A 15,627-nucleotide genomic window follows, 5' to 3' on the forward strand; every position below is an offset into this window, starting at 1 on the left:
GGGGGGCGGGGGGAGGGTAGAGCCAAGAAAGGTGTTCATTCCACGCGCTTTCCAGGGAGAAAATTTGAATGCTTTGCTTCAAGGTACTCTCTTCATATCCTTAGTTATGCAGGTGTAGTTACTTCCTTATCAGTGGAATTCTAGAATCTCTGTAGGAGGGGCTTCATGGTGACAATTAAGAGATGGGGATGCTCAGTCTGCCTTTGCACAGCATTTCACATAACACTACGGAAACATTAATTGTCCATTTCAAAGAAGGGAGGAAGATGGAATTAGGAGGGATAGCTAAACTTCCTCTAAAACATGCCCTGGTCCCACTGCTACCTTCTCTCTTGAGAAGCAACATTGTGTAGCCAGAAGAGCATAGGATTTGGAGTCCAAATAACTTGAGTTCATGCCCTAGATCTACAACTTTCTAGTGGCATGGTTTTGATCACTCCCTTATTTGCTGAGATTCAGATCATCTGGGGACTATAATGCCTTCTCGCCCGGAAGCCTCCATAGTAGGCCATTTATTGCATGGGACAGTGCATTATAAATTCTGCCAATTACATTAATAATTATTATGTACTGAGCACTAATAGGTACCAGGCTCTGTGCTGAGCCTTTCACACGCATTGCCTTATTTAATCTTCCTGACAACACTATAAAGTAAGTTACTATCATCCCCATTTAGAGAAGAGGAGATTTGGGTTCAAAGATGGTAGTGGCATGCCTTCTGTCAAGTAAATGGTAAGTAGACGAGTCAGGATTTGAACCCCAAGTCTCCCCAACCCAACAGCTGCTAAAATACATTGTACAAAGTTTAGTTATCACTTCAAAAATCATCTTAATAATAAAAGGCTAATATGCAAATGGTCGTCATGCTGTGACGCCATATTGACCCATCAGCAGGGACCTGAGGCTGCATGGTGCTGGGCTGGAGCCGGGACCTGAGGCCACATGCCTCCAGCTCCGGCACCAGGGCCGGGGGACCTGAAGTTGCGTCCCCTGCCCAGCAGGGCTTGATGGGGGTGGAGCCAGCCGGGTCTTGGTGTCGCCCAATGGGGGTGGGGCTGGCCGGACACTTCTATTATACAGAAAGGGCAAATAGCAATATTAAAATATTTCCTCGAATTCCCTTTTAATCTGCATGAATTTTGTGCACCGGGCCACTAGTTTAATCAATTAAAAAACACTACAGGGAGCTGTCAGCCTTCTTCTGGGAGGCCTCAGCTTTTATGGCAGCACTGACCAAAGTAACTGTCAGGTAACATCACTGTAGCAGTTGCATGTACCAGTAGAAAGCATTGACCTTAGAAATGGAAGACCTGGTTTTAATTCTAACCATATCATCCAGTAGCTGTGAGCCTTGTGCAAAGTACTTAGCTATGTAGTTCCCACAAGGTATGGCTGGAGAATAGGCTGACCTTCCCTACCTTATCGCCTGATAGCCCACAGATGGGCCCTTTGGAACATGTTGAAATCCCCCGCCTACACACAGGACAGTGGTGAAGATCAGTAGTGATGCTGTATAAAAAAGATACTTTATAAAGTGTATTTCTTCTTTCTGTTCCTTTTTCCACCCTGTGAAGTGTGGAAGGGACTACATTCTAGACCTAAAAGTCTGGATTAGCAAACCGTCCAGTAGAACTTTGTGTGATGATGTAGTTGTTCTGTGTTGGTACTGTCCAATATGGTACCCACTGGACACCTGTGATGGTTGAGCACCTGAAATGTGGCTGCTGTGACTGAGGAACTGCATTGTGAATTTTATTTCATTTTAATTATTCAGCCATATTTAAATCAGCACAGGTCTGGGCTTTCAGAAGGAAAAACTAAAGAGCAGAGTGTGGTAGAAAAAGGAAAAATGGAAAAGGTTATAATGACCCTATGGCCTGAGGTGACCTGAGGAGGGTTGAGGCCAAGCAGCTTGTCTGTGTTCCTATGACTGTCCAGTCACTCTCTTAATCTGAGAGAAGTGCTCCTGACCCAGTCCTGCCTCCTGCAGCCATGAACCACTCTGCCAGAGTCTCTGGTTAAAGGACTTCAGTGCATTCGAGATGTTCTGGTTGGCCCTGCTTCCTGCTAGGTAACACCAGCCTCCCCTTGTAGAGCCTAGGGCCTGACCGAGGACAGAGAACAGTGGGTAACCATCTGCCCCCTCCTCCTGGGCCCACAAGTTACTACTGTGAGCATGTTCTCCTTTCTCCTTGGACAGGGGGCTTTGAGCGCAGGTCTCCATCCCACCATCCTTAGATGAGCACCGGACCGCCACGGCACCTCCCGTGTGTGTAGCTTCTTTCTTTCCAAATGCCAGGCATTCGTTTCATCTTCATTTTCAACTAAGCCTTTTGCTCTTTCTCTCCAGAAATTGGCTTTTGTGTCCTCTAAGGTAGAGAAGTTAGGCCATCATTTGTAACCAGCCTAGAGTAGATGTCTATGTCCAGCTTGCTGCTTACTGTGGGTCGGGTAGCCCTTTGGACCCATCCTCTGGAAACCAGAAACAGACTATCCTGGGTCTTGATTCTGGATCATCCTGAGATCAGGGAAAGACCCTGTCTCTTCTCCCAGGGCCAGGGTGATGCGGGCAGCCCCTGTCTGAGAAAGCCTGGGTTGCAGGGTGTTCTTCTGAAAGATGATACTGCTCACCCCAGCTAAGAAGAAGAGTTACATGGAGGACAAGATGGCAAAATTGGGCAGCCTCCCAGCTCCAGGTCAGGCCTTCTTTGTGACTGTTATGAAGCATTGTGAGTTCTCAGGGCATCGGAAAGTCACGTTCTAATTTAAGTACCAAAATACATTCCAACGGCAAATATAACTTTTTATTATCTCCAGCTTAGGATGATTTGTCACTGTCTTCCTCTTTGGGCCGGATAACCACGGGTTGACTATATAGACGTATTTAAATCAGGACCTTGGGAGGTCATTCGATTCACCCCTGCCTTGCCTTCCAGTTAGGCCACACCTATAGTTTTTGGAGGCTCCCTGCAGGTATTTAGAGCTTTCCATAAGAATGTGTGCAATCTCTCTGTCATCCAGCTCAATTACTTATGTCAAGACTCTATTCGACTAATCTGATCCCTCATAGTAGAGCTTCGTAAGCCATTTCTTTTAACTTTAGTTTTGCTGTTGCCTTTGAAGATATAAACCAGAGGCCACCATCCTTTCAAATAATGGCAGCGAGGATCACTGCCCTGCCTCTCATTCCCTATGCACTCCTTGGCAACATTTCTGACTGACTTTTATTCTATTTCATCTACTCTACACCCATATTTAACTCTGTTTCTTCTCTGTTTGATTATAGACTCTCTGTTTAAGAATCACGTAGCAGGGATTGAAATTTTAAAAAATTGAATGTGAATGCTTTTACCTGGGGCACCTGCAGTCCAGCTCAATAGAGGCTCACTCTCTATTATCTTACAGACCTTCCCATTCGCTGGCCCCAGAAGGCATTTACGTTTTCCTCCTGGGATAATGTCCAGCTCTTCCGCTTACAAGGTGCCCACACTTGAACTTGTCTTGGATTTGTTGACCTTGTGGTGTGTCTGATTCAAGCCCTGTTGCTTGGAGTATTTACTCTTTGAATAGGTTTGTTTTGTTTTGCTTTTTCGGTAGCCTCGTTCTGGGTATTGACGGCATTGATTCTGAGCATGCTGTGGGTGAGTTGTATTGTGTTTCTGATTCTTAAGTTAATTGTGATGGACGGTGTGTGCATACATCTGGCTCTGGGAGGAGCAGAAAATGACCGCCCTTTGTTCTGTGGGGAGCGGGGGAGGGAATGGGTCGGCTCTGCTCCCCGCACCTCAGCTGGGCGAGTGTCACCGCATGTGGAGAGCTTATCCATTGACCGGCAGGTGCGTGATTGCAATCTGTTTACAGTCTCCACCCTGCAGAGTCAGGGGAGGGTTTGGTCGCATGCACAGATCGTTGAGGATCTTCAGGACTGGTTCCCCTTTTCTCGGTGGAACTAAACGCCCAACCTTCAGTTTCATGTCGTCTGGAAAGGAATTCCTGTTGGTGTCAACCTTGCACAATTCCTTTAGAGGAGCTTTTGTTTCCTGGGATATCCCCAGAGGTCTGTCTGAGGTAACCCCCCGAACCCTCCCTACCCTGTCAGTTCCCAACAGGAGTTTTGCTCAAATGGAAAGATTGTAGTGGTTGTAAACTTTCAATCACAATTTAGATCTTTTTTTTCCCCCAAAGAGCATTCATTTGATATAATCTTAATGCATTCTTCACACTTGGAAGGATTTCATTTAAAGGGATGCTACGTATCGGAAAGCTGGGTTTCATTTTTTTCTTAATTTTGCAACTATGTCAGAAAACTTTTTTAATTTGCTGAAGTTAATTGAATTATTTAAAAGGAAAATTGTACTCAATTACCAGATTAATCGTAATTACCTAGGAGATATTTTTCCATGATACATAATAAAAACAATGATAAAGAATAAGATATTTGCCTGTGATTTAACCAAAGCAGCATTTGCACATTTTATTATAAGTATATATAGGTAGATGAAACATATGTAGATATAACGTATATAGTATGTATGTAGTAGATAGATGTAACATCCATATAAATATATTTAGATATATGTAGTATAGATGTATATATACACATATATACACACACTTCTAACGAAATGGGAGAAATCATTTTGAACTTCCAGTTCTAACTGCTGCTTTGTGAAATATAACATTTTAATAGATTTGATCACCAGTTTCTATAGCTTAAGATGTTATATTATTTCATTTAATTTATCTTTCTTTTTTAATTTGAAATATATTTTATATTTGATAGCACTTAAATACATTTTATTGCAAAAAAATGCACACGGTATAGATAAAAGTAAAAATCTATCTTTACTAATCCCAACCCCTACTCTAAGCCTACCCCTGCCCTCTTCCAGAATAACAACTGTTTTTAGTTTGGTGTTTATACTTCTAGAAATTTATATATATTTATAAAATATATAATAATTTTTGGAGGAATCAAACTGATGCATATTGTTCCAAACTTGCTTTTCTCACTGTATAATATGTTCATGATTCAAACATATAGTTGTGGCTTATTTTTTTAAGTTGCTCTGTGTGAGTGTACCACATTCGTTTTACCCCTCCTCAAGTAACATTTAAACTGTCTCTAATCTGTGACCATTACAAACATGGCTGTATGTCCATCCTTACACACATCTGCAGCTATTTCTCTGGGATCAGTACCAATAAGTGGAAAGGCCGGGAATGACATGTATGTTTCAAATCTTAGTACATATGGCCAAATTTTTTCCAGTCTTAATCTTTTTCTATTTATTCATAACCTAGAAATAAAAGGTGAGCTTTGGGATTATTGAATTCAACTGCTGCTCAAGCACCTACTGTGTGTACAGCCACCTATGCTCCAGGGTCTGAACTTCATCAATTTAGATCCAATAATTCAAGAAGCAGGTAGGGACGAGGACCCCATTCTACATCTGCAAAAGGAGCTGCTTCTGTTAACTGGATTGAGGAGCTTCAATACTTTCTAATTTAAACTGCTAGAAGAACTTCCTCTAAAGCCTCCTCTGCAAAAATATATTTCAAAAATATATTTCTTTAACCCTGGAATTCATTGTTGTCGGTATCATGGAAGAATGAAAGGCGGTGGGGGGGGGGGGCAGTTCTTCTGCTTGGTTAGGCAGGGACTGCCCCTGATTTTGAATACTAATAAGACATGAGCTGGAGCAGGAGCCAGGGCTTTTTAACCCATTCTTAAAACTTCTAAAAAGGTTACTAAACAATGCATGGCTGGTTTTCCACCCTTTCTCCAGCCCTGGGCAACCATAAGCAATGGACAAAAATTCCACCCCCAACCCTAAGTCACAGACAGCTCAAAGGTCTGAGGCCTCTATGTGATTACCCTAGCCACACACGCATGCTCAGAGCAAGGGGTGGTAGTCAGAATATTGGTCTTCCAAAGATGCCATGTCCTGATCCCAGAACCAATGAGTATGTTACCTTACATGGCAAGAGAGACTTCGCAGACATAGTTAAGTTATGGACCTTGAGATGGAGATGGGGAAATTATCCTGGATTAGCCCAGTGGGACCAATGTAATCACAGGATCCTTAAAGTGGAAAAGGGGAAGCAGAAAAGGGGGTCATAGTGATGCAATGTGAGGAAGACTCAACCCACCATTCCTGGCTGTAAAGGTGGAGGAAGGGGCCACAAGCCAGGGGATGTGGGTGACCTCTAAAACCTAAGAAAGGTAAAGAAACAGATTTACTCCTACGGCCTAGAGCAGCCGTGGGCAAACTACGGCCCACGGGCCGGATCCGGCCCGTTTGAAATGAATAAAACTAAAAAAAAAAAAAAGACCATACCCTTTTATGTAATGATGTTTACTTTGAATTTATATTAGTTCACACAAACACTCCATCCATGCTTTTGTTCCGGCCCTCCGGTCCAGTTTAAGAACCCATTGTGGCCCTCGAGTCAAAAAGTTTGCCCACCCCTGGCCTAGAGCCTCTAGAACACAACCTGGATCTCAGCACAGTGAAGCCACGGTTGGCCTTCTAATATGCAGAACTGTAAAATAATCCATTTGTATCCTTTTATGCCTCTAAGCCCAGGGTCATTTGTTACAGCAGCAATAAGAAACTAATATAGTCGGGAAAGGTTGGGTGCTTGGTGTCATTTTTCAGAGAGGTGATGGCCATTACCTCAGAGAATTTAATAATATTATTTTAATAACTTCGCAGCGGTAACATAAATAAACCACCCACAGCATATTATTTAAAAGAATATATTTAAGATGAATAAACCACCAACTAAAGTATTATTTTTAACTAATGGCAATCCCCTGTCTTAGGAACATGTGAAGTTTGGGGAAGAACCCCAAAATCACCCTTTATTCCTTGCTGACCACCTGTATCAATGCACCCTGCCGCTCACTGTGTGACACCCAATGCGGTGGATGGTTGGAGGTGGGAGAGTGATTCGGAGCTTTTAAAGCTCTCGCTGCCCCTGGTGGGAAAACACAGCCACATCGATGAGAGCCACGAGGACGGCATCGGAAGGACAGGTGGCCTCTCTCCAGGTCAGGGAGACCTGTAGGCTTATTTGGATTTTGTGTTTGTTTTAAATTATTATTTTTTAAATAACATTTTTAAAGAACGGATTTTCACAAAGTAGTGAAGAGTATTTATAAAAAGCCATTCCAAAATAGTAATACAATTAAGACTAAAATTACCTCTGCTGAAAACGCAAAGCTGCTTTTGGTAGTCTGATTTTGTCATCCATTCAGAAAGTGGATGTATGCCCTGTCTCCAGTAACTTTCCTTTAAGTCTCTCTTCTCCTCATTTTTTTAAAGTCGTGGGCTGGCTGGGAGACCTTCCTTGTCCCCTGAGTCCCTCTTCAGGCTCCCAATGAAGGCACAGGCACACAGCAGGCTGGAGAATGGGCCGACCTTCCCCCGCTTGTAGTCTTATAGCCCACAGGCCTTCTTCCCCTTCCTTCCCCCCATCCCCTGCCCCACCGCAAGCACACCTCATAGTTCTCTTTGGAGCACATGCCATTTCCACTCCCAGGATCACTTCAATATTATTGATTTCAGAGATGAAGGGGGAGAGAGAGAGAGAGAGAGAGAGAGAAACATCAATGATGAGAGGGAATCATTGATGGGCTGCCTCCTACACGCCCCCAACTGGGGATCGAGCCTGCAACCCTGGCATGTGCCCTGACCAGGAATCGAACCGTGACCTCCTGGTTCACAGGTCGATGCTCAACCACTGAGCCACACCAGCTGGGCGGATCACTTCTGCTTTGGGTGGCCAATCTGACCCGGCCTCCCTTTCTTGCATTTCCCCTCACATACCCCTTCTTCCCTGTCTCCTCCTGACCTGGTGAGTCACTTTCTTTCAAGAATGCTGTAGCTATGACAGTTTTCCCTCTGAGGAAGAAGTTACTTTGGTGGTGCAGGTATCTAGGAAAACATGCCATGATATGAAGAAGCTAAAACAAACATTCCCCACTTCCGATTTTTACCATGCATTCCCTCGTGTACCTGTTTGCAGACTAAAGTTATAAAGGGACAGAGGGCAAAAGAACATATGTCTTGTATTTTATTTGCATCATCTCATTTTAAACTATCACAGCAGCCCATACGGTATGTAGTGTTTAGTTAAATCTAAATTATACGTTTTTTCACATTTTAACATCACTAAAATTGAGATGTGACCTACACTTGGCAGCTTGCATTTAATTGTGTTTTTTTCCTTAGAGGTATGAAAAATAATGGTGAGTCTTATCACTGATGACACCTCAGATTTGATGAAAACATTGTAGATAGTGCTGTTCCCATTTTGCAGTTGGGGAAATTGAGGCCCAGAGACCTGCTGAGGGTCCCAGAGATGGTGAAAGGTAACTGTTACTCTGTATAATATGCCTGCTAAGTTTGTTAATTGTGTTGTTCAGGCCATAATCTTCGTTAATATTTTTCTTCCTATAAATAATGAAGAGACTTGTTTTGAAATATCCTACTGTGGTAGTGCATTCTTGCTTTTTTAAGAAATTGATTGGTTGAGGGTCTTTTTTAGGGGGGGTTAAGGGAAGATTCTTGTTTTCTAAATCCCACTTTTTGCCTCTAGCTTTTTTAGGAGGGGGGTGTTAAGAGAAGATTCTTGTTTTCTAAATCCCACTTTTTGCCTCTATCTTTGTTCTTAAGTCATTATTTGTAAGGATATATCACAAAACCACCCTGGGTATATCCATGTCTTTTACCCATGCGGAACCTGAGAGAATGGAAATGGCATCCATAAATAAGTAGAGGAGAGGATCCTGGAGGCATCAAAGCCATGGTTCCTGTCCCTGACGTCCCCAGACCTATAGGTCTCCTGCAACTCTTCTTTAGTTCTGGGAGCACTTTGCATGCTCTAAAAATCCTCCCATCCCCTCTTTTTTCTAGAGCTACTTTTCTCATCTAATGCCCAAAGTAATGACTTGTAAATTTAGGCAAAGGCAGCCCCTTTGTAGGCCAGAGCAACCACCCTATCTGGTGTGTGTTGCAGACCAGAGCATAACTATACCTAGCCCCAAAGGAGATTCTGTGGCTGTCTAGTCACAGAATCTAGTCACAGATTCTTAAGAATATGTAAGAGCAGCTGATGATCTGTAATTAGTGTTAACCTGTGTTTCTGGAGGAGTTTTGCTAGCTAGATACTATTGGGGAGGGGGGACCTCAAACCAAAGAAATATCATAATGTTATTTAATTAAACAGTAAACTTTCTATATACACACATTGACCAAGAATTATTTCAAAAATTTCCCCCTCTCACATTAGCTTGCAGACTCCTAAAGGTAGGAACTTTCTCCTAACCTGTGCACATAGTCAGTATTCAGTGAATGAATGAAATTAAATAGGCCAGAGTCTTATGGATGGATGGAGGATCTTAGGTTATTTAAAAAATTAAGCATTAGCTATACTCTTCAAGAGCCTTAGGTTTGAGAGCAGCACCAATCAATTCAGTAAATAAATCCTACATTCCTACCTGCATGTGCATGGCTACGTGCTCAGTGCTTTGGCAGGTACAAGAATACATTCCCTTCCTTCAAGCCATCTTAGTCAGGAGAGCGATAAGGCACATGTGGAAATAACAGAGCAGAATGTCATAGGAGCTATAGAGGAGATGCTCACTTCACGGTCAGCACACTTATCAGGTTCATTACCCAGTGAATATTCCAGTTTCTTATAAACACTGCATTTCATCGGAGATTGTGGCAATAGGCTTTTTTCGCCTTGTATGGAATTTCTCTATGAGGTTACAGGTCTGATCTTCTCTTACTTATCTCTGTGTTCATTTCCCTTTCATGAAACCACAATCATTGCTTGCTGACTGAGTAGTCCCAAGGAACTGCCGTCATTGAGCCCCCAGTCCTGGTTCGTCCTGGTTCCTCTTTAACACCTCAGAGAGGCAGTGAAATGCTCCACGATGCACCACTACCCAGCCTTTTAAAAATTGTACTTTCCCATCAGCCATCTATTGTTCATATCCTTCCCTCCAAGCTAAAGCAAAGTATGGAAGAAGAGGCGGGGGAAGAAATCTAGCCATTTCCTCCAACCCCCTCCAAATAAGATAGGCCATAATTCTAGTCACTCCAGCATCTTTGAATGTTGCTTCCCGAGTCTGGGAAGCTGCAGCCGCCCCAGCCTATAGAGTGGCTGTACTCCCCCAATTCCCCATGGGCCACTACTCCATCAGGCTGGCCTGGGAGGGCCTTGGTTAAAGACATTTCAGCACCTGATTCCTGGACAGCACCAGATCTATGGACTAGGGGCCTAGGCACAGAGGCTGAGCCCTGGCCTTCCCACCTTGAATACCAGCATGCAAACCATTTTGCTTCCACAAATTAGGAAGACTTTGAAAAGTATGGCAAGTATCATTATAAACGTTTCCTTTCCAGACAGTTTGTTAATGTCAAAAGGCAAGAGCTAGTGACATAACAGATATCTCCAATTTCCAAGGACATTTCTAAAATCTACGTCAGCACTGCCTGGTGTACTCTGTTGTTTGGAATATCATCCCATACATGGAAAGGTCATGGTTTTAATTCCCGGTCAGGGCACATACCCAGGTTGCGGGTTCAATCCCCAGTCGGTCAGGGTGTGTTGGGGAGGAGGCAACTGATCGATGTTTATCTCTCTGTCTCTCTTCCCCTTCCTCTCTAAAATCAAATTTTTAAACATTATTTAAAATCTAAGTCAATCTTTCAAACATATCTAACATTTTATGGGAAAATAAATATTTAATTAAAAAATTTAGAAGTAAAAAAAAAAGACAAGTTTATGCATGGTTCAAAAATTTAGAGAGCTAGCCCTGGCCAGGTTGCTCAGTTGGTTGGTGCATTGTCCGTGCACCAAAAGGTTGCAGGTTTGATTCCTGGTCAGGACACATACCTAGGTTGTGGGTTCAATACCAGTCTGGGTGTGTATGGGAGGCAACAGATTGATGTTTCTCTCTCACATCGATGTTTCTCTCTCTTTAAAAATCAATAATTTTTAAAAAGCATCTAACATTTTCTTTTAATCTAGAGCGTTAAAGAAATTTTCAGGGACACTAGTTACTTTCTTATGTTGATTAAAGAATAATATTTCCTAGGTTGTGGTGAAGACAAATGAGATAAGGCATGTAAATTGTTTATCACAGCACGTGGCATATACTAAATGCTCATTTGTTAGTGCGTTGAAGGTGATTATATTTATGTAATGCCTAACATAACAGTAACAATTTACCTGGACCAACCCTCATCTTAGAAAACCCAGTGTCTCTCTCTCTGTCCCCTTTTCCATCAATGAAATAATATGGCACTGTGGAACATTTTTTGTTTTTTAATTAGAACTATATATCATCTGTTGTTAATTTTTAGCACAGTCACTTAAACATTTTTATATTGTATTGTCTGCGGACATGCAATTCTAAAATAAGTTGTCTTGTATTTTACTTGGTTTCCTATAAATCAATGTCCCACCTCAGAGGAAGTTTATTTACCCCTATAATTTAGTCAGCTCTTATTCATTCATTCCACAATTTTTTATTAAGCTACCATTTGCCAGGCACCTTGCTGAGCCCTGGAGGTCAGTAGTGAACAACAGCAAATCCTGCCTTCACGGTGCTCAGAGAGAATCAATATGCCTGATGAATTAAAGAAATTCATACTTTGGGAAAGAATTCAACTTCCTCTAACCAAATCTTTTTTCAGAATTCAGAATTTGTAACCAGGATCATTTCTCATTCCCACTGTCCATTCTTGCCAAAAGACGCTAATAAGAAATGGAATAATAAAACAAATGAGATAGAAAAAAGAAGGACATGACTGGGGCAACCTATGAATTAATCAGCCCCTGAATAATCAAGAGGTGATATATAAAATGTAAGTACCATAGTTCATGCCTTCTTAAATAATTAAACATATTAAAAGAGGGATAAAAAGACCACATTTCTGAAGAAATTAGTAGCCTGAAGGCAGAGGGTGGGCAAAAAAAAAAAAAAAGAACTCTGTAGTAGCATTTATAAGCCTTTTCTATATTATAATAAACCAACCAGGTAGCAGTAAGAGGGATGGTTATATGGATTCTCCCATATATTTTAAAGTAGCGGGTGCCAAACTAGAGATCACAGAGTTATTACAAGGCATCGGAGAATTCATCTGTGCATGGACGTTTTATCAATAGGCAATAAAACACAGCTGCTATTATATGGACATTTTTTAACATTAAGAAGGTATCTTCATACTTGACAAGAGTTGAAAACCACAGTCTTAAAATATGTGCTCATTTACTGTTGAAAAAAATGGGGTTAAAAGGAGCCAGAGAAAGGTCATTAAAAGGAGAGAGTATGAGAGACTTCAGACAAGAAATAGAGAAAGGATGAGAAAACAGGGGAGTGGGAGAAGAAAGAGAGGAAAATTAGGACCTAGAAGGGAAATTATGGAGTCATGCAAACCTGCATTAAGACTCCAGCTCCTTCTCTTCCTGGCTGTGGGACCTTAGAACAAGTTACCTGGCGCCTCTGAGTTTTGGTTTCCTCATCTATAGAGGTCACAATAACAGTAACCTACTTCATAGCCCTGTGGTAGTAATGACACAAAGCGCTTGGTCCTGTGCCTGAGACATGGAAAGTGCTCCATATTAACTACCATTACCATCGTCATTATTTCTTATCATCTCACCTCACATCCACCCAGGAGATCTTTCGGTCTTACCTTTCAGCAAACACTCAAGTGCTACTTTCTGGTCAATTCTCATCTTTAACAAACTGGATTAGTCAGAACTCCTTTTTTTTTTCTTTTTCTTAATCCTCACCCGAAGATATATTTTTCATTGATTCTAGAGAAAGGGAGAAAAGAGAAAGAGATACCGATGTAAGAGGGAAACATCGATCAGTTGCCTTCCATACATGTCTCAACTAGGGATCAAACCTGCAACTCATGAAGTGCTACAGAATTCCTGACTAGGAATCAGACCCATGACCCTTTGGTGCATGGGACAACGCTCCAGCCAACTGAGCCACACTGGCCAGGGCTATCAGAACTCTTTTGATTGCAATAGATACTAACACTTGTTAACTTCTCCTCCTCCCCATGGAAAAAAAAGAGAGGATCTAGTGGAGATATGTTGAGGTAACTCACATAACAAAGACAATCTGATCAACTGAGCCTCGAGAAAGCAGGCCCGAGGGCAGCATGGGGTGTCAGGACTGACAGGAGACAGAGTCCAAACATGGACTGATTCTCTTTCTTCCTGGCTTTCTGCCTCTCATTCCTGCCTCTGTATCTCGGCCTGTCAGCTTAATTATTTCAGAGCATTTTTCTTCCCTAAGCCTGGAGTCAAAACCACCAGCAGCTTCTGGGCATGTATCTTCCCAGCCTGACCACCAGAGAGAAAGTTCCAATTAATTATAAGAGAAGGATTCTGAATGGTATGTGCCCATCCCTGTGGTTCAAGGAAACTGTCTGGATGGGAAAGGGAGAATGCTGATCCTCCAAATATGATAGCTTCTGTTCCTAGATCCAAGAGGGCAACGTGCTGAGCATATACACACAGCAACGATACAGTCACCTACTCAGCAAACATTCATCGAACACCTACTGTGTGTCCACCCCTGTATTCAACACTAGTGACACAGAAGTGGGCAGGATATTCACAGTCCCTGCTCTTATGGAGCTGACATTCTCACAGGGCACTCAGCAATAAACAAAGAAACAGGAAATTTGAATTTCTGTTGAGAAGCAAGGTGCACACACATGCACATGCCCCCCCGCCCCCACACACACACCACTTAGGAAAATCTCACACAGCTTTGCCAAAATTTGAGAGGACTAGGTCACTGCTAGTTTTTGAGACTCTTCATATATTAAAAACTGAAGCCTTCATCACCTCACCACCCCCAGAGGCCTCGGGCAGACCCCTTACCCTTTCCAGGTCACCTGATAATTCCTCAGTTAAATAATCCACTTTAGCAGCCATTTATCTTCCTTTCTAACCCTCAATTTCAGCTGGTTTTATATATATATAAAACCTATTGAGATCCAGTGGTGCAAAAAAGACACCAGCTAGAGTTCCAAGAAAATTTGCATGCTCAGAATTATGAACTAATGGTAGAGAGGTCCGGAGAAATGTTCCAGATGAACTCCAGCCAGAAAAAAAGGAACAAAAGAGAAAGGAGATGAGTCAAGTTGGCGTGTCCGAGTTCTTGGAGTGTGTCATCCGAGAGAACTGTGGTTTAGGAAGGAGATAACTAGGCCTAAAGGGCTGCAGGGCCTCCGCCTCCACAAATGTGAGATTCATGTATTCATACGGGATGCGTTGGATATGTATTTGTGTGTGGGTGTGTTCCAAGTATTTCTCTCTAATGTAAATATTGTTTAAAGTATGTGAATGATTTTGGCAATCCTGTTTTAGCTTTTTTTCCCCATTTTTTATATACTAAGAGTTTCAAAAACTGGAAGTGGCCCAGTCATCTCAAATTTTGGGAGGGCCTGGCATTAGCATTTAATGAGCACCTACTATGTACCAAACTCTATGCTTTGTCCTTTCCATGTATCCTCATCGGCAGAGGTGCTATTGTTTCGAATTTATAAAGGAGGAAAGTGAGACCCAGCGGGCTGGTCCCTTGCTAAAGGTCACACAGTTATTAAGGACAGAGCTGGGAGGAGATTATGGCCTATTTGGCTCCAAGACCCGAACTCTTTCCTCCCTGCCGCTGGTTCCTGAGCCTGGCCAATCTAGAACAAAGTTGTTTTCACTTTGTAGCAAAATTAACTAAATAAAGATGATGTAATTTTTTTCATAAACTAAAAAGATTCCATCTACAGGACTGATGTCTTTAATTCTAAGATTTTCTTGTATTAAAAATATTTTTATGGTTATCGCATTGTAGGTGGTAGTTGTTGATTTTTTATTGTCCTGAGTTGGCAAAATAAAACACTGGCAATCCCACATGAGTGTAGCAGAGTTTGGGTTCTGAAATTTTACTGTGCCTTGAAATCTCAAAGTCTGAAAAGCACTGCTCTATGTAACGTTGGCATCTCAGAAGGCAGAGCTGCCCTTCATCGGGTGCCTGCCATGTGTGCGCACTGAGCTGGATGGTTTGCATACATTACCTCTGATCAAACCACTAAAGGGAAGTCTTGCCCTGGTTTTACAGATTAGGAAACTGAGGCTTAGAGAGGTGAGGGTCCCTGCCGAGACCTCCGGCTCCAGCCCTCCACCTTCGCTCTCTCGTGTATAGTGGCAGGCTGCTTATGTACCCTGTCTCCCTGCCCTCTGTGCAGCTCACCCCCAAGCAGCCCTCCTCTCACTCCTGGGCCCTTGCATGAGACCCGAGTATACCTAGCTGGGGTATAGCCACATCTTCCCTCACACTTCCTCTCTCCCAGGGCCCACCCCTTCCCCATGCACTGAAGTTTCGATTGCTTTCAGGGCCTCCGTAAACAGCATTTTAGAGACGGAGGCCAGCTTTGTGACTCTGCTGGTACTCCAGCTTGGAAGAACTTCCTGGAGAAACTCAACAGGGAGATAGTGAGTTATTGGCCAGGAACTTTGAGGTCAAATGAGTTCCCCAGAGCTCTTGGCAGTTCACAATGAGATGTTATCTTCATGCAGGGTAAG

The 15,627-nt window shown here is 42.6% G+C and overlaps 1 protein-coding gene across 6 annotated transcripts in view; it reads left to right on the forward strand.

The window, feature by feature from the left end:
* The window catches only part of CRTAC1 (cartilage acidic protein 1), a 140,384-nt gene that overhangs the window by 17,779 nt on the left and 106,978 nt on the right, over positions 1 to 15,627 (forward strand). The window lies entirely within an intron of this gene.

This window comes from Myotis brandtii, unplaced genomic scaffold (assembly GCF_000412655.1).
Source record: "Myotis brandtii unplaced genomic scaffold, ASM41265v1 scaffold902, whole genome shotgun sequence".
In the NCBI taxonomy this organism is placed as follows: domain Eukaryota; kingdom Metazoa; phylum Chordata; class Mammalia; order Chiroptera; family Vespertilionidae; genus Myotis; species Myotis brandtii.